Source organism: Anomalospiza imberbis, chromosome 1, assembly GCF_031753505.1.
Source record: "Anomalospiza imberbis isolate Cuckoo-Finch-1a 21T00152 chromosome 1, ASM3175350v1, whole genome shotgun sequence".
NCBI classification, from domain to species: Eukaryota; Metazoa; Chordata; class Aves; order Passeriformes; family Viduidae; genus Anomalospiza; species Anomalospiza imberbis.
Genome location: NC_089681.1, coordinates 83,133,563 through 83,156,905, shown reverse-complemented (window position 1 = coordinate 83,156,905; position 23,343 = coordinate 83,133,563). Strand labels below are relative to the sequence as shown.

The following is a 23,343-nucleotide window of genomic DNA, read 5'->3' as shown; positions in this document are numbered from 1 at the left end:
GCAATGTCAGGAACTGAGAGAAATATTGTTGTTACTGACTTGTTTGCAATTGTTTGGTCTTCTAACCATTTAAATATTTAGTTGTTATGCTACTTGCAGGGGAAAATTCCAGTTCTTGTCCAAAGCTACTTTGGAAGTATATGTACACAGATTATCTCCCTGGTGTATCAACTGTAAATATGTAGCTATATGTATGTCACTGTAGCTGGAAAGACTTTGCTGAAAGACTTTTTCATGTAGCAGACTACAAGTTATTCTTTCTTATTACTTTGGAAGATGTAACCTGGAATTGCTGATGTGCCATAATGCTCCTCTGCTTCTGTTCTGCTGTGTCAAGTATGCTTGGTGCCCCTCACTACTCTGTGACGGGGAGATGCATCTGTCCAGGGGAAACAGGACACAGCAAAGGCTGTTTTGCATAGAACTGCTTCATTCAAAACTGTCCTGCTGGGCACATCCCCCTTGAGCACCCATAGGTGATGCCCTGCAATGCTGAGCATCCTTTGGCCCTTTTCTTAGGCACAGGTTGCTGCAGCTGAGGATGGTCTAAAACTCAGCATTTGTGGATGCTCCAAATGTGCTGCTCTCTCTGCTCTTTGCACCAGGCTAGGAAACCCAAGTCTTTCTGTGGTGCATTTTGGTCACAGACCTTCCCGCTTTTAGGAAATTTGGATTTGTTAATTTTACTATGTACAGTCTGATTCTGCCATTGAAAATTTACTCAGTGTGGTTGGTGGAAATGTCGAGGCTTCGCTGGGCAGACAATGCCAGCTCTTACCCGGCAGGGGCTGGCACATGCCCACAGTCGGGCTCCGTTTCCCCTGTGCCCAGCACACAAAGGCTGCAATTCAGCCACCTCCCGAGGCGCAGACGCAGCTTTTATGTACCTAAGGAGGCCCAGGAACCCAGAACGATTCAAATCCCACAGTTCAATGTCTAGCTGGCAAGGGGTGAAGTTGTTTTACATGCACTTTGCACAGATGGAAATGAGTATGGAATCGGTAGGAGGGTGCTAAAGGGGAAGCAGCAGACACAGTATGTTAGTCTCTCTTCTTTCATCTTGCCAGCCTTAGAGCTCTAGTGTTCTTAGAGCTTTACACTAGATGAAAATGAACTGGAGATATTAGGGCCTGATTTTTCAAGCCTTGGATTGAGTTTCAAAATCCTTTCCACTTATGGTTCCTTCTAAGTTCTGGGTCCTTTGCCATATACCTCAGGAAAATGTGGTGACCCCATCTCTGTCTGTATCCTGGGGTGGGAACATCACTGCCCTCCTGTTGAGCATGGCAGCACGGTGCTGGCAGCAAAGCTGTGGTTCCCACTCTCCCTATGGATACAGGCAGGCAGAGGGATGGAGTCCAATATCTCAGGAGCCTTCAGGAAGCAGCTGCTCACCTCAGTGACCAGTGTCCCACTAGAGGGGACAATGCCACTGGGTCAAAGGGAGAGTGGACTGCCCCACAGGTGTATCTCAAGAGCACCCTGTGCCACCAAGGTGGCCTCATGGGTCATCACCACTGCAGCCTGAGCAGTGCAAAAAAAAAAAGGGGGATGTTCAGAGATAATCTGTAGATTTTCTTGTGCCCTCCATGGACTATACTGAAAAAAAGGAAATGTTTTTTCTTAAAGAATGAAACAAAAGGGGAATATTGAGCTATTGAAATCTAATCTATGCAAAATTTATTTAATAATAACAATATCATTCATTATGGTTTTATAACCTTAATGACTAATGAAGGGTGACAGGAAAGCATAATGATTGCATCTGGATTTCCTTGCTAACCAACCTTACAGTACCTGAGACGCAAAGAAACTGAATGCTGAGTGGGGAGAGAAAGGTGAAAGAAAAGGAAAAGGGGAAGAAAGTAGAAAGTAAAGGGAAAATAAAGCATGAGACAAATACACTGAGAAAGAGACAAGATTAGTTCCATGGTCTGTACCAACAAAACTTTAGCAATGTTTCCACAACTCAGTGTTTTAGCAATATAAAACCAGACAGTTTAGTTTTTTGGTTTAGTGTTTGTAGCCACAAGAATGTGTATTATTTCCTTCTTACCCACAGTGTACTCAGAGTCATCCATCCAATACAGAAGTTAATCCCAAATAATCTTGTCACCCGGAGTAGGGAAAGTGCCTTCAGTTTTACCACCCTTTATTCACTTTGTACTTACATACATTCTTCACTAAAACTTGTGTTACAATGTTTTGGGGTTTATCACCCTCTCCTTGCTGCATTTTTAGAGAAATATCTTCCTTAGCAGTAAATTAAGCTTACTGACAGTTTTTCTATCATGGCATAGTTCACAAACCCGGCATTGGAATGGGCGTGCTGAGAAGGAGTTCACATTGTAAGGTAAAATGTAATATAATCTCTTCTCTAGATTTCAGAGCTTAAGCAGAGGAAGATTCAGGGGTCTCTGTATTTTTTGTCAGCTGTTTACGTAGACAAGATCCTATAAGGTTGGGAGTTGGTGGAAAGGTTCATCCTGGCCCTGCCCATACACCTGGTGAGGGAGTTGTTCCATTATTATTATCAGCAATGCAGTAATTTGATGCTGTTATCAATAAAGTTGTCCATATAACTCAACAGGAGCAGTTCCCAGAGCTTTGATCTTTTTCTGACTGTATGTGTCACATCAGGTCGCATCCAGAAGCTTTGCTCTGCAACTGAACAATGTAAGACCTGACTGCTTAAAGCAAGGAAACTGCATTTTGGGGCAAAGGGGAGAAGTCCATTTGTGACCTCTGCACATCCACTAAGTCCATTTTTGCTCAGTGGTTTTAAAATATGTTTTTGTAGAGAAACAGATTTAACAATGAAAACCACCTCTCTTCCTCCTGCCTATGAAATCAAAGAATGAACGGTGCAGTTGTGCAAGTGCACTAATTACTTGCAACTTCACAGGCAGGAGGTCATCATTTCCCAGCTGCCAACCCTAAAGCCCTGAAGTTTTCTATGGCAAAGCAGTAACATATGGTGCAGAATGCCCAGGCTTTTCATTTTAGTCACTGTGGTTTTCATCATGTAGGCTTTAAAACACTTGAATAAAAATCCCCAAGCTGTGCAGAACCTCCCTAAAACCTGTTGGTAGCAGTTTGGCATAAAACAAGGAGAATTTTTTACCCTGGGGATTGCCCATAAGAGTGAAATCAGTCATGGAATAGAAACTCACCAGTTTGAATATGAGGTAGTCTATCTGTTGGCTTGCGTGAGGCACTTGCCACTGTGGGAGCAAAGATGCTTTTTATCTGTCTGTAGGTCTGCTCAGATAGGCCTCTTGGGTTTCAGAGGCCTTTTGGGCTACCATGTACGTTGGCAGCATTGCCAAGCCTTCCTTACAAGGGCTGAGTCTCATCCTGACCCATGTCCTTAAGACCTTCACTTCTGGAGCTGGCTGCCAAGAAGTTTCTCGGTTGTGGAGGAGTCTTCTGAAAGCTCAACACCAGTGCAGCCTAAAAAAGTCAAAACCAGAGGTTCCACAAACCCCCTGGAATTACATTTTTTCCAAAACCCAACATGTTATTTTTAAGTTGATGTCTTGGAAGGGGTTTGGTCACATGGGAATCACTGGGGAGTCTTCCTAAGAGGGGAAACTCTGTCATCTCTGCAAATAATTCCTGCAGCTAGATCTGTACTGAGCTCCACCATCTTATTTGGAATTGGACATTAAAAGTAAAGTGAGCAACAGAGATGGAAGCAGCAGAGATTTGTGTCCAGCTGTAACATCAAAGTGGGCTTGATCTAGGATCTGTATGTTGTTTCAGGCAAGACTGGGTCTTAAAACAGCACACATTTAAGAAGGAACCCATCTGGCACATGACTGGCATGAAAACACAAAAGTAACTTCAGCCCCTCCTAAAACATATGTACAAAGATAGAACTACAGAAAAAGTCATGCTGGCTGCAAAGTTCGAGTCTGTGTTTGCATTGTCTTCCTCACCATCTCAATGGAGAGGCTTTATTTCAATTGTGTGGTGTGCCTGACAAAGTAGTAGCTTCTTCTTGAAGCATTTTCTGTTAAAACATCTTTCGTTTGTTTTCTGTCAGGAGCAACTGTTGAGCTTATGAAAATTAAGCATTCGGCATTTTTGTAATTTCTGTCAAAGAATACTAGATAAAATTTCTGTTACTAGCCTTAGAGAGATACATTTTAGAGTTTATCAAGTATTTAGCAGAGATAATAATTCTTTTCTGGATAGGACGGATTTGAGGTATCTAAAAATTAGACATCCAACAGACAGACACTTTCAAAAGGTGATTCATCTGGTCCTAAGATAGGTGGTGCAAAACGAGATGAATCATCCAGGGAGCAAGTCTACATGAACACCTTGTTTAGACTTGCAGTTATCAGGCAGATCAAGCTAGGTAAAATACATTCTACCCTCCTTTTTGTGACTTCTCTGAGTGGCTTCATGGTCTGAGCAGAGACCTGACTGCATGGGATCAGCCAGTGTCACGCTTTGTCACTGACAGAACTGTGTTTGTCCCTGCCTGCAAAATGGGCCCAATTCTATTCCCATAACCAGCAGATGTCATATGAGTGACAGAATTCACAAGCACTTAAAAAAAAATCTCTGGATCCTCGGGCCAAATAGATAATATAAAAAGCCAAGGAGGATTACCATGACCTGGAAGACTACCCATTTATCTAATGGCAACAAAAATTATAATGATGGCAATTTTCATCTCTTTCTCCATTGTGAGGGAAAAGGGCTGTAAGATTTTCCTATTTCTCATTCCACTGCTATATTTAAGAATAATTAAAGCCATTCTGGCTAAGGGTGATATAATGCATATATTCAGAAGCAGGCTTTCAGTTTAATTTTTCCAGCTGGTGGGCCTGTTAGCCCATTTATTTGACTATTCTTCACACGTTGACTGAAATAGGTAATTGCTCTGTTCCCCCTGAGATTTCACGTCCATTTTTTTCAGGCATGAAAGATATTAGGCTGTGTGTATTTTAAATTCAAATACACTGTAGGATAGATTTATGTCCTTAAACGCTATGCAGATCTTGCTATAATTCATTTCATATAGAACTGGAAAATGGATTAAAACAAGAGTGCTAGACAAGAAAATCCAGAGTCTTATCTGATGAGGCTGGAGTCCTTTAATCCTCACTCCTTGAAGTGACAGCAGTATCTCCCTTCATTTTATGTTCATTTCACATTTTTATCTTAATGGGAATGCAGGCTTGATTTGTTTGTTTGTTCTTAGATTTTTCAGTGTTTCTTTAATGGATTGCTGGGGATTGTGGATGAGATACTGAAGGGGTGTAAATCAGGATGTCTCTGCTGAACATGGTGGGGTTGTATTAGTAAGTCCAGCAGTCGGCCTTGCAGGGTGGGTTGTGCAGACCCTCACCTCGACATGAGTAGACACCAAATATTTTTAATAGTCGAAGGCTGTAGACTGGTTGTATTCAGAGCTGGACCTGTGCCAGTGAAAAGTTGCTAAAGGAAAGAAGCAGCAAGAGTTTTAAGGTCCAATAGTTCATAAATCACCAGGGATAGAAACACACGCTGTATCCTGTGGGAATGCTGGGGTTATATTGTTGTACCGCTATCCAAACAATGTTCTAGCTCCATACTATCTGAGGATACTAACCTTATATAAATAAAAGTCTTTATTCATGTATATATAGATAATACTTGTCATCTTAATTCGAATTTCTGCATGCTTTTGCTGTCGATTGTATCAGGAACTATCAGACATAACAACCCCCTTCTTCATACAGTTCAGAAACTCAGCATTCAGAATCTGCAAAGCAGGGGTTGCTAGTCCAAGGAAATTTTAGCTACTGGGCTGATAAAATAATTTTGATTTAAACAGCAGGGAGGAGATAGAAGGAGAGGATGCAAGGAACTATTTAGGATCAAATGAGACTGAAGTACCTTATTTTCTCAGGTAAAACTCCTGCTCGCAGGATGTGTTGGGTTTCCTGAAATGAAACTGAAGGAAGGGAGTGATGTGGCAAGAATTTCTGAATTGATATGCAGATGGTTTCCCAGGTTTGCTTGGTTTTCACCAGCTGTTCTTGGATTACTAGTGTTGTATTTTTTATTTCCTAACAAGAGAGAATGGCATTTTCAGGTAAGAGGAAATCTTAATGGCCAAGGATTGCACAGTGTATAATATACACATGTGTGTATTTCCCCTAAGGCAAGTTTAATGTCTTCTCCATTTCTGACAAGCTGCAAACTCCATGACTTCAGTTTATTCTGTTGGAGTGTAGTTTTCTGGGTAATAAAATAGGATTGCACTTACATTAAGCCCTTTGTTCAAGATTATTTATCTTGAACTTTGGAAATGATTGAACTAAACCCAAGTCTTTGCATTACTTTTAAACGTGTGGGTGTTGCGTAGAAGCCTATTTTTTATTATTACTACTTAGGTAGTTTGCTCTGCTATTAGTAAAAATACAATCCAGAAGAATTGTATGTCACTGTGTGTTACAGTTGTGTTTTATACATACCTTGAAATTGTTTGATATTTTGTAGCTTTTTGAGGAACTGGGTTAAAGTTTTCTTACCTATTTGCAGCTGCAAAAACCCCAGTTTGGCTTCTTGCTGTTTGGGAAAACATTCCAATATGTCACCATCTGGGAAAAGCATGAAATGCTGGCTGAGGCCTGGAACCCATTGATTTCATAGATATCTTGTCCTCCAAGTATTTTTCCCATAAACATGAAGTTGCATCACACTTTCTGTTTTTTCCTTTTTCATCCCCCTCCCCTCCCATCCAAACACTTGCAATGGGGCAATGGAAAGAAAACCTTAATTAAACCCCCTTCTCCCACAGACACTTTGTTTGGGTTACAGAGCTTGATTGGAGCATTTTCTTATCTTTTAAGGCCACTCTTGTCATTGATAATGAGCAGATAAAATAGATATGAGAAATTATGAACTACATATTTTCCAGTGCACTTAATAGTAGAGGTTGTCTTAATCCCATACCCTTCTGGGACAAGATTTTAGAACTTAATACTAGGAGAAATCATAATCCACAATTTAATATGGCTATTATCTGGTTTTAACTGTCTGTGAAGAAGATTAAATTCCAGATGGTAGAAGTTATAATCCAAGCCTGTTATGATCACCAAAATGAACCAAATAACCAAATGCAAAATGGTCTCACCATAATTATTTGTTCAGGAGCTTATCTGCTCTAGCCACCATAATATATGCAAAATATCAGAAGTATATGGGAAAGGATTCGGCCAATGGTGCCTCCTACCAAAGCAAAGAGACAGCTGCTGTTAGGCAGTGTACTGGATAAGATGAAAGCATGTCCTAGATCATCACTGCAGACCAGCTTTTCAATCCACTTTCTACTGTCTATGAGCCATACCTTCCCTCACCATGTACATCAGCCTTTGGAGAGGAGGAGGGAAGCAATGGTGAGAGCAGTATGGGAGGGGATGTGAAATAAATGCAACAAAGAGGCAGCCTGCAGTGATGTTTGCCTGGTCACGCTTAAAGAACTTGTTACTGAATGGTCAGGTTCTGCTGGAGGCTCCCAAGAAAACACCAGAAGCAGGGGAGAACTCAAGTTTCCAGCCCTGGTGAGATATGGGGCTCATCTGGCTGCATCACCCTGAGATGAAAGTGGCAATGGTAAAAATGCCATCCATGCCCATAGGTACCTTTGGTTTCCATCCCAAAGGCCTTGCAGTTGGACAGAGATTCAGCAGATGTGCTTTTAAGTTGTACTAAGATTTACAGGTTAACAAAAGCTGTCATCTAATCAGTGGTTCTTGCACTGCTTCCCTAGAAAATTGGACTGTGACATCCCGCTGAAATTGCATAGGTCAATTGTGAAAAGTAGGTAAGAGGAGCAGTTTACATTTTAATGGGCACTGCCAGCAGAATTCATGCTGAATTATTCATTTGGAAACGATGTATGAAATGAGTAACACAATACACTTCTTTAGGGTCATTGAGGGAAAGATTTCTTATAACATAGCTCAGAAGCTGCATTTCAGAGAGATGTCAAAAACTATGCAGGATGCTCACATATGTGTCAAATACATGATAATACCTCCCATTAACAGTGGCTTCCCCACACAGAAAAAAGCATAGCATGTCTTCATGTAGATAAGCAGACCTATTTCCATTTTTATTGAGGAAGAAATTGAGTGCACGGAGGCAAAACGACTTATCTGCGGTTGCGCTTAATGGGAACTGGACAGGGCACAAAAGCAGGTTCCCCACTTCCCAGTTTATCTCCTGCATGCCCCAGTTTCTCCAGTCATTCCAAAACTTTGCCTCCCAGTCAGCTGCAGAGATTTCCCAGTAAACAAAGTTACTTCATGTAGTCACATGCAGGATCCCTGAAGGATTTATTTTTTTAAAGGCTATGATTTATAATAGCCCCTTTTCAAGGACTAGCTGTGCTTAGGTGAGGTTAAATCAACGATTATTCCGAAGCCCTGTTTTCAGTGCAGGCTCTCCGGATGGTTGCTGATTTTGTTCCATTTAAAGCATTTTGTGGCATGAACTCACTTTGTTTCTGCCCACATCACTGCATTCCTGGGATGTTTTTCACAGGCCTTAGCAAGATCATCTGACAGCAACTAGTGAGGTCAATGAACTTTATACACAATTAAACACTTGAAGCTAGGAGAATTAATTGTTATTTTTTTCCCCTGCAAAGTTAGGGAAGGATACACGGTACGTTATAGTCTGTAACAGAGTCAATGTTATGTGTGGTAATCAAGCTAGTTTCACATGATTTAATGCTGAACAGAGTCAGAAAATGATTGCATCCTTTACATGGGCCTCACAGAGCAGTCACCACCCACACTGTTTATTCAGACTCGGAGCTCTGCCATTCACTGTTTAAGCCAGAGGAGGAAAAAAATCCCTTCGTGAATGCTCTTGAAGCCATGTATTCTCAGCGCAAAGTGGAGCTGGGGGGAGGAATCCAAATAAGGTCCTTCCAGTTGCTGCAGTTGTAGAGGTGAGATTTTCTTCAATCCTCCAGTGCCACAGTAAAGGAAGGATTATTTGGAGCTGGTGATATGGGTGCGAATCAAGCTAAGAATTTGTTGATGCCACTAAAATTTCCAGAGACAGATGGGTAGGTTTTCTTCTCCCAGCTTTCCCATCTGTTACTACCTGAACAAAGAGGTAAAGTTACCTCTTCTGCTCTATGCAAAATTGGTAGGGCTTGCTGAAAAGTATGTGGTGGTGTGGATTTTGTTCAGCTTGTTTCTTTCAAAAGTGAAAAGTTTTTCTGGTGTCTTAAGCCTTAACCTTTTTGGTAAGAGAAGTGTTTGGGAAACACTTTGCTCCTTCATGCCTATCTATCTGTTACAAAGGAAGCTCTAACCAGAAAAGGTTGTGAGTGAGTATGCAAGACATCTACAACAGCCTAGTAAAATTTTATATGCATCCAGTGATGGTGTTTTTACTCCTTCTATAGCTAAACTTATCAGGAAGGTTTTGCTACTCTTCCATTGATATTTTCCCTTTTACAGTTCTTCACATTTCTTCTGCGTAATCCCGTTCCTTTAAAAAAGGGATTCCTCACTTCCCCAGGCACTTATATTTTAAAGTTTCTACAGATCTAAGCAACTCTTTTAATTTGTATCTGCAAGTTTCTGAGATTGTAGAAATGCCAAGAGCATATCATAGGTTGGTCTAGAGACATAAAGTAGAGCACCACCAACAAAAACACCCCCATTAATTTTATGCAGCATTTAAACTTTTCATGTTAAGTGCTGGCTAATCTGAGTGGCAAACATGAACTGTTTGGTTCCTCATCTGAAACTGGTTCTCTGGTGTGCTCTATACAACTCATAATTTTGGGTCCATGAGTAGGAGATTTTGTTAGTCTTCTCTGCATCTTTTAGCTGCTCATCTGATAGATGGCTTTTTATTCCACTCTGATTTGTTTTGAATAAAAGAAACAAGTATTCCCTTGCTTAGTAAACTCTTTCTTATGATAATAATGGTGTAATATATAGTGATGCAGCAATAGACTGGTATCTTCATGTTTTCTTGATGCCTTGCAATTTTTCAAGACCCACTCAGTTTGTGTATTCCTTTGGCTGGAATAATTTTATTCCTAGCTCAGGTATTTAATACATTTTTCCATTTAAGAACTGATCATGAAATGTGCAATAGCTGTGTCCACGTGCTTTTGTTCTTCTTGCCAAACTCTTGCTTCATAAATTAGAGCTTAGCCACGGTAAACCCAGGGATCTGGAGTGTCCTCCAGGTTGCCGTCTAAAAATACTTGGGGCATTTTTCAGTCCACCCATATCTAATAAGATGGATTTGCTCATTGTAGTTAAATATTATGGGTGAAATTCTTCTTGGAGGAGCAGAAACGGAGCACTCACTGATTTTACGTGGTGCGGATCATGGTGCGGTTCGGGGAATAAAACTTGTCCAAAGTGTCTCCCATTAGGAGCTTATGGAGCATTGTGAGGTTACAGAGAGCACAGTGACTATTTTAGTCATTGTTTTCCCTGTTACTCAAAGCACTTACTTAAGGCAGTGACTGGAGGGAGAGATAATTATCCCTGAACAGAAACCCCTTTAGATATAGTAAGGGTTACTGAAGCAGTATTTGTATTTCCAGCATAAGGCTGCTTTCCCAATTGCCTTTGAGATGTGACAGAATTGTTCCTCTTCTCCCGCCAGTGAATACATTGCTAACACAGGATTCATTGGTACCAGAATTATACTTCTATTTCCACACTGGGTCAGTTGAGTACTTTTAACCCATGTTTGCCTCATTCCTCAGCAGCTTGAAAATTGCAGTACATAATATTTTGGCTTGGTCAGCCGAGGTCAAACAGCCAATTACACCTTTGTTCCAGCCCTACATACTTTGATAACAGGTGCCCCCCAAATCAGATGTCTTGAGAGGGGAAAATTATTATTTGCTTTGTGAAGTGAGTGAATTTGATGTAGGAGTCTCTGTGGGACTAAATATTTTTATAGATACAAAATAATCACGTTTGATATGGAAAAGTGAGTCACCCAATGGTTTTGGTTTTTTCCTAGTCATTGCTGGAGTCTTTCCACCTTCTTCCCAGAGCTGTCAGCATTGAGGACAGAGAGGAGTGCATGAAATCTTTGCCCAACTCAAGCCAATCAGGGTAGTAATTAGTAACTATGCAGCTCAGTGGTGCCCAGAGCCTATTTAGATCGTGGCACAAACTACTGAATAGCTCCTCAGGGCTGTTCTTTGAGCCAGCTCTGCCCCTGGGCCATGGGCAGTTATTGCCAGGCTGAGCTTGCACATCCTGCTATTACACAGCCCCTGTCCTGCCTGTAACTGTGTTTTGGTTTCTGTCCTCTGTGATCACAGCTCTGTTAACTCTCTTGAGAGCTCAGGGAGCTGGGAAACTGATTTTTCTGTTACTCACTACTTATCACAGGCCCTGCCCCGCTGGTATTTGCATGCCCTGTACTACTCTTTACCACTTAAGATGTAGGCAGTTGTCATTTTACAGCTAATACTGCCCAAAATCGCAAATAAATTCAAGGAAAATCTCAGCAATTGATTTGAGGCTTTGGTACAGCCAGTGGCCACCTTACTCTGCAAAGAGTATCTTACTTATTACTTTTGAAGTATTGAGACGGTTTTCAATTCTGCTGGATTTATTGCTGAATCCTGGCACTCAACTAACAGTGGAGGCCAGAAACTGTCTGACAGTGGTCACCTGAAGCCTCTTCTGACAGAAATGGTTTATTTGACTTCCCTTTGTCAGCTGGAGAAAAAAGTCCTTGCAAGCTGGGATTGAGAGTGGGGCTTGTTCATGGTAACACACAGCCCCCTGACTCTTGAGAAGCACTGCCCCTAAGTGCTTCAGTGAAGCTGCTCTTTGCCTTAAGCCATGTGACAGCAGGAGTAAACCTAGACTGAATAGAAGTCTTTCAAGTCATCTAGAAAGCTCTGTGTTGCTCTTAAAATGTTAAAATGTGCTAACAGAGCCTCAGCTGTCTCTCTACCTTCTGATTCCCACCTTCAAGCAGATGCCTTCAAGGAGACTGTGCTGGGATAAGACCCATGTGGCCTTTGCCTCCTCCCCCTGGTTTCTTTAGAAAGGGTCAGACACATGTAAGCCTGGGGAAATGCAGGATGTGCCCCACAAGTCTCTCCTGAGGACAGTATGTGTTTCTGGAACGTGGATTTGGATTGCATTGTGCAGGTGCAGCACTGTTAACTCCTATTTCTTCTTGACTATCTGAAATTGTGAAAAAAATCCTTCAGAAGTAATGTTGCTGGCAGTTTATCACATAGAATAATAGAATGTTAATGGGTTGGAATGGACCTTAAAAATCATCTAGTCCAAACCCTGCTGCTATGGGCAGGGACATCCCCCATCAGACCAGGTTGCTCAAGGCCTTGTCCAGCGTGGCTTTCAACACTGCCAGGGTTGGGGCATCCACAGCCTCCTGGGCAACCTGTTCCAGTGTCTCATCAGTCTCATAGCCAAGAATTTCTTCCTAATATTTAACCTAAATTTCCCCTCTTTCAATTTTTGCCCATTACTCCTTGTCCTATCACTACAGTTCCTGATGAAGGGTTCCTCTGCATCTTCCCTGTAGGCACCCTTCAGGAACTGGAAGTTTGTTATGAGATTTCCATGCAACCTTCTCTTCTCCAGGTTGAACAGCCCCAGCTCAGACTGTCTTCATAGGGGAGGGGCTCCAGTCCTCTTACCAGCTTTGTGTCCTTCCCAAAGTTCCATGTCCTTTTATGCTGGGACCCCAGAGCTGGGTGCAGCACTCCAGGTGGGGTCTCACCAGAGCAGAGCAGAGGGGGAGAATCACCTCCTTTGACCTGCTGGCCACGCTCCTTTGGATGCAGCCCAGGGTTCCCTTGGCTGTCTGGGCTGGGAGCGCACACTGCCGGCTCACGTTGGGTTTTTCATCAGCCATCGCCCCCAGGTCCTTCTCCTCAGGGCTGCTCCCAGTCACCTCTCTGTCCAACACCTGTGGGTGTTCCTGGGATTGCCCCGACCCATGTGCAGGACCCTGCACTTGGCTTTGTTAAACCTCAGGAGGTTTGCCCAGGCCCAGCTCTCCAGCCTGTCCAGTCCCTCTGGATGCCATCCCTTCCCTGCAGCACGTCGACCACCCCTCGATCCCACTGTCCATGTCACTGACAGGATGTTGGACAGTATCAGCCCCAGGACCGACCCCTGAGGGACACCACTGGTCACTGGTCTCCCTGTGGACAATAACCACAACTCTTTGTGTGCAGCCATCCAGCCAGTTCTTTATCCCCAAGTGGTCCATCCACCAAATCCATGCCTCCAGTTTGGAGACAAGGATAACATGCAGGACAATGTCAAATGCTTTTCATAAGTCCAGGCAGACAATTTCAGTTCCTCTGCCTCATCCACCAACACTGTAACCCCATAACAGAAAGTCACCAAATTTGTCAGGCATGATTTCCCTTTGTGAAGCCATGTTGGCTGTTACCAGATACCTCTTTATTTGCCATGTGCCTCAGTCTAGTTTCCAGAAGAATCTGCTTTATGATCAGGCATAGGAAAACATCTCCATCGTCTGTTTTGTTGTTCCATTCCATGAGCCTTGCCTTTCTCTCCCTCAGGACAGAAGCTGCTTTGCCAAATACTTTTTTGCAGCGGCACAGCTATGGATACCAGCTTTGGATACCAACAGTCTGTAAGGGCTATTCATGCTTCTCCACTGGAAAAATGAAGTGAGCCTGAAGTGTCCCTGCCAACCTGGCAGTGCTGGTGGTAGCACTGGTTAAGCCTGGGACGTATGAAGCCCAGACAAGCAGTAGCTTGTGGAGTTCACTAGTCCCACAGGTCCCTGCCAAGGGTTAAGTGTGGGCATTTTTAAAGTGTGTTTCTGAATCGGGATGCTTGCTTGTTTTGGAGACTGATTTATTTCCTCCTGTACGTGTTTGGGATCAGAGCACTTGTTTCCTCTGACTCCTGATGCCTCTGTGGTCTCTTTGGACTGCAGCTCTGTGAGGAAGGGACTCTTAGTTTGCTGAGAAACTGGCACAGTAAGGCTTCTTGGCATCACCATAGCCCAGAAGATCAATAATTATGAATAGTATAGTCATTTCAAATGCCTTAAATCAAACAGTCATATGGAAAAAGAGTTTGTGTTCCCCATGGCTACAATGTGTATGCCTTATAGGTGAGTCAGGAGATTGTGTTAGGAGTCCAAATGCCAGATGTGCATCTCAAAATCCTTGCTTTTGGATGGCAGAAGCTGGGGAGTGGAGGTGGAGGTGGGATTTCAGCCCCTTAATTCTATATAAATGTAGCTCTGTGGTTCAATGTGCACAGCAGTAGCTCTGTGGTTTATCATTTACTGAGAACTATGCTTTTCTAAGAAAATGCTCTCTTCCTGGTGCATATCTAAGCCAAGGCCTCCGCTGTCATTTCGTAAACTGTAAGGATTACTCTTTAAAATAGCTGTTTGGTAGCAATAAGGCCAAACAATTGCCCAATTCACGCTGCAGGTGAATTTAACAGAAATCATATTGACTAAAGCTAGTCTGAGCAAGACAGCAGTGTTGCATTTGAGTATTTGCCAAGAAAAACCTGTAAGTTCCTAAAACTGGCTGCAAGGACAAGGGATTAGCCTGTCCTTCCAAGTCTGTAAATAAGGTCCTCAGACACTTTTTCCACTTGGGAACATGAACACAGACTGTTTATATTTTTTAAAGAAAAAATTGAAAAATTCCATGATTTTGTAGATAGCAAAAAGTCAGCTTTGCAGTTGCTCAGCTACCAGCATGTGGGTAGTTTGATGTTCTTTTCTAATCAGGAATGCATTGCGATACTGCTTTTCCTTGCAATGAAAGGTCACTGCATTTTTACTTTCTATTCACTGTTTGTATTTTTCTAATAAATCACACCCTCTGATAAACCAAATGACTGGAACCACCGAGCAAATGAAACTTTGAAATAAACCCTTTCCTGTCACACATCTATAGAGCCTGAATTCCCAAAAAAAGGTGCATTTTCAGTGACATAATCTGCTATTGAGAGGTGGGTGCACTCTCTATAACTGTGTAACTTTGAGCTGCCAGAGTATTTTGTGGTGCTTGTTTGTAAGCACGGATATTTAGTTTCCGAATTAGTACAGGACCTGAGTAGTTGACAGCCCAAGCTGTTATGACTACACCACAATGCAGAAATATATTGAAGTGCAAGTTCCAAAAAGTATAACTTGATAGTTATGATGCTGATAAAAAACATTGTCTGCTCTATCTGTTCAGGAAAGACCAAAACCACTGCTTTGTTGCTGGGCTTTATGCAATGCAGCTCCCATGAAATGCTTCCATATAATGGATTATTGGTAGAGGGTCCTTTATTCTCTTTTCTTTCCTCTGTCCCTCCCTTAAAAAGAAAAGCAATCTGACTTTTATAGCTAAGGGCTTGCTTGTTTTCAAGTAATGGGTGTTGAACTGGTGGAAAACTGGAACAAGGCGGGATTGAATCAGACTCAGAACTTGGTTTTGTCTCTGCTGGGTCGTGCAGTGGGACAGTGCTTGGGTGCGGGAGGGACGGCATCCAGGCTGGAGCTCCCTGGCTCCGAGCTGCTTGGCTTCACCTCTCCCCGTCATTCCCCTGCCGCTTAAGAAAATATTTCCATTTGTCCTCTCCAGGTACTTTATGGCAGTGCGACGTGGCCAGAGAATGCAGTCTTCCCTCTGTGAGCAAGGCTCACAGCAGTCTTCCCTCTGTGAAATAAGGGAATGTCCTTTATTTCAATCGCTTGCTGCTTCTGGTGTTGAGCAGGCAGTCTCAGTTCTGGCTGAACTTTTGAGTACCTGCCTTTTCAAGTTTAGGTTTCGTTTGGTTGGAGAGGGTTTTTTTGGGTGTCCTGTTGGTGTAACTTACGGATCATTTTTTCCCTTAATGAAAGGAAGAGGAAAAGAGAAGACATACGCTTTGTTTTGCAGATTCAGCTGAGACACAAAGGGTGCCTTGTTCTGACCTTCCCAGCACGCTGGTAAATTTTTTATATTGGCAAAAAGGGCCTGGACCTCAGAAGACCTGAACACTTCTGGTTTCCCATACAAGAGCTGGGGCCTGCAGTGTGAGCCAGAGCAAAGTCTAGGAGCTGTGGTCAGCAGAGTGAGCGTGTACTGGCAGCCTGCAGGACAGAGACTGTTTTGGGGTGGCAGGGGAGCTTCCCAGCAGCATCGGTTGCCCTCTCCCCTGAGCATTGCTGCCCACTAGGCAACTGGATAGACCTCTATAGGAAATACTTGCAAGGCTCTGCAAGTGCCATTTGCAGGCATCTGACTTTCCCTGCTGTGCTCTATGAGTCCCCAGCAAGCCACCTGCCTCACCTCAGGTGCTGCAGCACTAGGCATGGTGCTGCCGAGCCTGGCTTTAAAGCTGTCAGGAAGATGTCTGGCTCTGATTTAGTGTCCCAGACCCCATGCATATGTCACAAGAGAGTTTGGTACAGCAGAGGGTCGCCTCCATGAGTTGGTGGGAAACCTGCCTTGCAGCTAGAAATCCTGGTAATTTTGGGAGGTCCCAGGAGGTCTGGAAGGATCCAAGCAGCTGAGCACAGCTGTGCTTAGGGTAGTGGCGGTTGAGCTCCTTTGCAGCGCTGAGCCTCAGCTAATAAGGACTAAGAAAGGAGGACTGGACAAAGGTGGCCCGAATATTATGTTCATTTTCTCCGTGCAGTTTTTTTCTGGCAGCTAAAATGATTCCCTGAAGCAAGAGGTATCATTTAAATCAGAGCAATTTGGAGTGCACGGATGCATCAGTGGCGTTCAGAGGCAGCCTCCTACATCTGATGGGCGAAAGATTGTTACTGCGATTCACTTACAGGAGGGAAGGGCCCCATCCTCACTCATAGGGTTTATTTCCTTGATCAGAGGCATCTGGTTAAACTGCTGCTTTGCGCTTTGCACTTTGCCTGTTGTTCGAAGATTCAGAGGGAAGAAAACCTCTCTGCAGAAGATGCGCAGCAGAGCTCGCTGGTGTTTAACCCTGTGTGTCGGTCAGGTATTGCAAGAGAAGAGCAAAGGATATACTTTAGTTCCTCTGGTGAGCTGTTTCCATATACTTTGTGTTCATTCAGAGGAACAACTTGCTTTTTAGTTTTATGTGGAACCAACTTTAACCATGAAGTGTTTCACCTACATCCTTCCTCTCTTCCTCTGAGGTACACCCCTGCAGACCCAGGATTAGGACTTTGGCTGCAGCAGCAGGAATGCTGCAGGCTTGCCCTGGGACCTGTCCTGTCTCTGCTTTTTGCAGGAGGCCCTGTGAGGACAGCCCCACTTTTGCCTCCTGTGGGAAATGTTGACAGGGCCATTGCAGCTAGCAAGGCCTGGGATGTCTCTGCCTGCTCTCCCCATTTTCCCAGGGCCACTAGCATTCCGGGTCCCTACCCACTGCCCCAGGAGGGATGACACAGGTGCTCCTGGTCCCCTCCTGCCGCATCTCAGCGGTGGGCAGAGCATGAACCGAAACAGAGGTATCTCCATCAAGGCACAGGCACCGCTGAGAGCCTGGTAAGGGCTGGGGCAGAGGTAACCATAGATGGCTCTGATTCATTTGGCTTCCTGTCTCTCTCTAAGAAAAGGATGTAAATAGCCAAAAGCAGGGGATTCCAGTGAAAAGAGCGGGTGGGTGCCGTGCGGTGCTGTGCTGTGCCAGCTGTGGCACTCGGCCTCACGGAAAGCCGGTAGTGGTGAAAGCTGGGGTTCTCAGAAGTGGGGGAGGCGCGGGCTGCTGCTGCGCCGCATCGCCCCATCGCATCAGAGAGGCTTCCTGCAGACGGGGGAGATCGTGGAAGGAAGAACCTCTGCAGTGCCCGTGACCTCGCCCCTGACTGCAGGAGAGGTGCGTCCTCGCCTCTGTGCCCTGAGCAGCAGTGGTGCTGCTGGTGCCCTCGCAGCCAGGCTGGCAGCCCTGTGTTTTGGCCAGCCCTCAGCATGGGAGAGGTCCCAAAGGATCGATGGCTGGAACTGTGGTGACATTTTTTCATGGGAAATTCATGTCTTGGGGCCACCGGCAGGGTAATGTGGGCAAGCTTTTTGTCCATACTTGGTGCTCATACCCATGCCCATGAGTGTTGAACGACTGCCTCCTTACAGAAACAGACTGTTATCACCAGTGTTTTCTGTGTTGTTAATGCAATAGCAAATTACAAAGATCCTACAGAGAGAGGCTCACACACCAGCATTCTGCTACCATAGGTAGGCTGGTATCACTCTGGTCTTGGGGGAATTTTCTGGGTGGTATCCTGGGTCCAGCTGTGCGCAAGACACTTGGCAGTGAGGCAGTGAGCTCCATATCCGCAGCTCATGTCACACACACCCTTACAGTCATCAGCTGGCTAAAGACACACCACCAGTCATGCCTTCACCCATCTGGCTCCATAGCCCTTCTTCCCTTTGCTGTTTCCTTGCACTCAGAAGGAGAATGCTGAGGAGGCAATCCAAGAAAAGATGGCACAAAGGGGTTTCAGTTTTTTAACACCAGCAAGTGTGTGCCTTTAATTGATGTAACACTGTCAAGGGACTTGAGGTGCTTTAGTCACCCACTGCCCACTGGGAGCCAATAGACATGGGTGTTCACCTGCCAGGCTTACCTGTGATAGTAATCTCTGTATAAATCCAACACCCAACATTCAAACACTGTTGGGATGAGGAAGCAGGGAGGATGGCTCACAACATGGTTCTGGAATTGCCTATTTGGTGTCCAGCTCCATGCTCTTGTGTCAGGGAAAGCATTACCTCTTTAATCAATTGTCTTTAAGGCTGTTACATACATGTTCCTCTTCTATGAAGACAGGCTGAGACAGCTGGGCTTGTTCCATCTAGAATAGAGAAGGCTCTGGTGAGACCTTATAGCAGCCTTCCACTACCTAAAAGGGGCCTGCAAGAAAACTGGAGAGACTTTTTACAAGCACATGCAGGGTTAGGACAAAGGGTGATGGATAGATAGGAGGAAGAAATTCTTTACTGGAAGGGTGATGAGGCACTGGTATAGGTTGCATCCCCAGAAGTGTTCAATGCCAGGCTGGATGCAGCTTTGAACAATCTGTGTAGTGGAAAGTGTTCCTGCTTGTGGCAGGGGGTTGTAACTGGGTGATCTTTAACGTTTCTTCCAGCCCAAACCAATCCATGATCCTGTGGTTACGTATGTAAAAGATGCAAAAAATACAAGAGCTGGGGACAGAATTGAGGCCCAAGGCAGTAATCTGGTGCAGAGTTTGAAATCTTTTTTGGAGTGCAACTTTCTGAGACAAGGTTTCAGTTTCTGCCACTTTTGGAACCTGAGTATTGTTCATATGGAACAGGGTTGTTAATAGAGCCCTTCTTATTTAGAAGTAGCTGCGTATATAAGTGGAAGTCAAAGAACTCATTTCTCTTCTATTTTCTGTATCATAAGCCTAAACATTTTCTTTGTCAGTGGTGAAGTTGCAGGCAGGAGAAGGTGAGAAACACAATGCTTTTTACAGGGAGCAGTAACCTAATACAAAAATACATTCAAGGCACAGAGAAAAAGCAGAGGTGAGTAAGGATGAAATACCTACATCTTCTAATGAGTGCTGTGGGGATGCTTCAAGGTTACAGATAAACCTATTCATCCAGAATGAAATAATCCATGCAACAGATACTAGCAACCCCCACAAAAATTTCACATACAGATTGGTTATTTAGGAATACATTTGCTAGTAGCAGACAAAGTTAATCAAGGTGATCTCTCTTCCTCACCATCTTATCTTCACTTCCCTGCCAATGCAGTCCTTTCCATTTCAGATTGCTCAAAATGGATTGTGCTGCCTTCCTGTAAGAAATTCAAGCTCCACCTGTGTTTAATTAGATATTGGATAACCTGGGTTGTTGTATTACGAACATCTAGGCCAAAAGTCTAGAAAAACAAATCAGTCCTAGGTCAAAGAGCAATAGTTCCAATTTTAAGCCAAGTGAAGTGATAAAAGGTATAGGGAAAGACACTTGAAAAATGTGGGAAAATTGTTTAAAAAACCCCTAAATTAAGTAAACTCTGTTGTTTTTATCTACTGGCTTGTAACATATTTGTGATTACATAAAGTAACAAATATATAAAATGATCTTTCTCAAAGTCACATGCAAATAATTTTTGCAAGAGGTTCTTTTACATTCCCTTCTTTCTGTTCTACAGGACATTTTACATACGCAGGGTAAATCCTACTTGCAGAAGCAAAGGATAAAGAAATTATTTTCCTTTAAATGCTCTGGCTGGTTTTTGAACAAAGGAAAGAAGGCACGGTGTGCACACCTGTAAAGGGACTGCTCCAGTGATTATGCAGCATTTCTGTGGGCTAAGGTACCACACAGGGAGTGTGTGGATCTGCAGTTTGCTGCTACCCCAGTGATGGAAAGTGGGACAGGTAGGGTTTGTAGGCAGCAGTGGTATCTTTATAGCATTCCTCCCCCAGGGGATGGTGGTGGGGAACAGATGCACGTTTGGGCAGCAATTCTTTGTTGCCATTCATGTTGGATCTCACAATGGTTCCTGGGTAAGGGCATCTGCTGCTCCATTGTAGGGATTGTTCCTCCCTCTGTCTCAACAAATTAGCTGTGAGATGTGAAAACACTACAGCAGGGGGGGCTTGCTGCATTTTCTCCTCAGAATATCCAAACCCACAGTGTTGAGTTTAAAATGAAGTGAAAGAGTGAGCTGCAATCCCTTTGGGCTGGGAGAGGAATGATCCCCAGTCTTCCCATATCCCTGCAGAGTAGGGTGAGCCCAGATCCCCTGGATTAGATCAGAGAGAAGTAATTTTGGAAGGAAGAGGAAAGCACAGGCCTCTGGGTTATATTTTTTTCTTTGAAGGAAAGTAAGTGCTTCCAAATGTAAGTGTCTGAACTCCCTGAGGACAGAGGCATTGCTCTGCAATCCCGAGTTAACCCCACACTTTGGCCTTGGGGTGAGGGCATGGTTTGTCTCCCACATTTTCTCTGGTTTAGCTCATCACTTAGCCAGCTGATTTCCACTAAGTATTTTCCTTAATGTTTAAAATTCCCTCTGCTCCAAGCAGAGAAACCCCAGCCCCACACATGGGTTTGGCCAGACTCAAAGGCCAGCTGCTTGCTGGCTTGAGGCTGTCATGAATAAGGTTCTCCCAAGGCAAGGTAGTGCCCAATCTGTAGTGCCAGGGGCTGATTAGAAAGCCTGTGGATTTTGCACCCTCTGCTTGGATATGTGAAGATGTCCTTAGCTGAAAGAAATCTTTCTTAGGATCTCCATGCCACAGGATTTTGTTTTACTAGCTGCAGGCCCAGTGCAATCCATGCGTTGTCTACAGCTGATGAATCCTGAAGTTCATTGCAAAACCTTCTAGCTTTCAGATGCTAAAACACATGAGTCTTTTGCCCTGCCCACCTTAAGATTACAGCAGCCCAGCCTTTCCTTCTGCAACATGCACCAGGCTCTCCCTCCTTGCAGAGCTGTCACTATTGACAGTCTACGGCTGAACTCTCTTGCCTTTGATTTTTTTCCTTTGGAAGGAGGCTCAGTTCTAATGACAGACACTCTGGTGGCCATAAACATCCTCATCTGCTGACCCAAGAGCTCTCCTGCCACACGTACACTGCTCCTTAAGAACTTGTAGTCTCCTTTCACTGCAAAGGCTCAGTGAGTCAGCAAAGTTCCTTGAAGTGCTTGTATGCCTTCACAAAGAGCTTTGTAAATACTGGACTTTGTTTTTGCAAAACAGCCAAGTAAAACTTATCTGTTTATGATGTGATACCTGCAGTTGTATCTAAACACTTCGCAGCTTGCGTTCGATAGGGCTGGCACACTTCCTCAGCTACCAGACCAACCCCAGTGCAGCTTTGCATGCCTTTCTGCCTTGAGATGAAGAGCAGGTCTTATATTGCCACCTGCAACCTGGCTGGGAAATGAGCTTGCTAGAGGGTATTTAAACTTGTTTCTCATCTGTGGGGAAGAGGAATAGTCTCCTTAGATCTGCAGAGGTTAGGGATATGGTGGCTATTAACTCACCTGGCCTACTTGCCTATGTGTCATGCGTAAATTTCACCCACACATTCATTTGCTAAGCCTGAAAGATTTTATATTGCAGTGTTTGGAGCCACAAAAGGAGGGGAAAATGAAGCATCCCTAGATGGGCCCAGAAATATACTCCAGATGATTGGTGCAGGTGATGGATCATAGCGATAGGCTTGTCTCCTGTGAGATTCAAGTTCCAAGATACCCATGGGCCTGGAAATACAAGAGCAGGTCAGGATAGACAAATACAACATTGCACTGTGCTGTGTTATCCCAACAGTCTCATGCCTGGCTCCCAAATGTGGTGCTTCCCATGGGTAAGCCTTTCATGCACCTTTCACTGGCTTGGGACCATGGAAAAGGCATTCATCTTTTCACACCAGGCTCCTGTGGTGATTTATGAATCTCTCACTAACTGAATATGTCTTTTTGGTTTTCCTCTGTGTTTTATACTTGTGTTAAGACTGCTTCTGTATGTACTTTAGTATAAATGCCTTTCTATCTACACTAGTAGTTTTAGTCTTTTTTTGTCATGAATTTTCTGGTGGAATTGTGGCTGTCTTTTTATAAGCCACAATAATTTGTCAATTATTTCTGTTGTTAATTTTTGTTGCTCCTCAGTTATGCTAATACATCAAGTTTGAGGATACTGATGTGTTTAAATTTATTTAATACATTTCCATCATTGATGTTTTATTCTACTTGATCCTAATATGGTCATCATTATGCACAGCCACCTGATAATTCTTCAGTCTGTAAACTTTTTTTACTTTTTGTCTATCTGAATGAGGTCAGTACTCATCTCAAGTGTGCTGGGTGCATGACCGTCTAAGGTATTTTTGAATGACCACATGAGATCTCCAGCAAATATCTCTGAGGCTGAAGTCACCAATGATAGTAATTCCTCTCTCTACACATTACAAACAGATGGTTGGGAGATGTTCCATTCACTGGTAAAATTTGTTCTGTAACAGATGCCTGCCAGCTGCCATTCCCTGCCCTGCTGCATGATTTTATAGAGCTAACGAGATTAAGAAACTGTTGAAATTGATTTTTGCTTCTAAATACAGCAGATCTGATTCTGAAAATGCAGGGAGGGCTCTGTCTCAGGTGGTGCAAGCTGGCGCAACTCCAGTGAAAAGTCAGTGGAGCTGAACCACTCCACATCAGCCACGGTGCTGCCTTGAAGAGCAGCTCTCTTAAACGAAAGCGTCGGCATTAAGAAACCGACAACAAAAAGAAGTTTCCCAAGTAGAACAACAGCACAAAAGGGAGACAAAGAGAGACTTTGGGGCAGTTTAAAAAACTACCCTTCGCTCATATCAGCAGTTCAAGACTGCTGGTACATCTT

At 43.8% G+C, this 23,343-nt stretch overlaps 1 protein-coding gene across 1 annotated transcript in view; it reads left to right on the top strand.

The window, feature by feature from the left end:
* BCL2 (BCL2 apoptosis regulator) overlaps nt 1-23,343 on the top strand; it is a 96,643-nt gene that overhangs the window by 37,535 nt on the left and 35,765 nt on the right. The window lies entirely within an intron of this gene.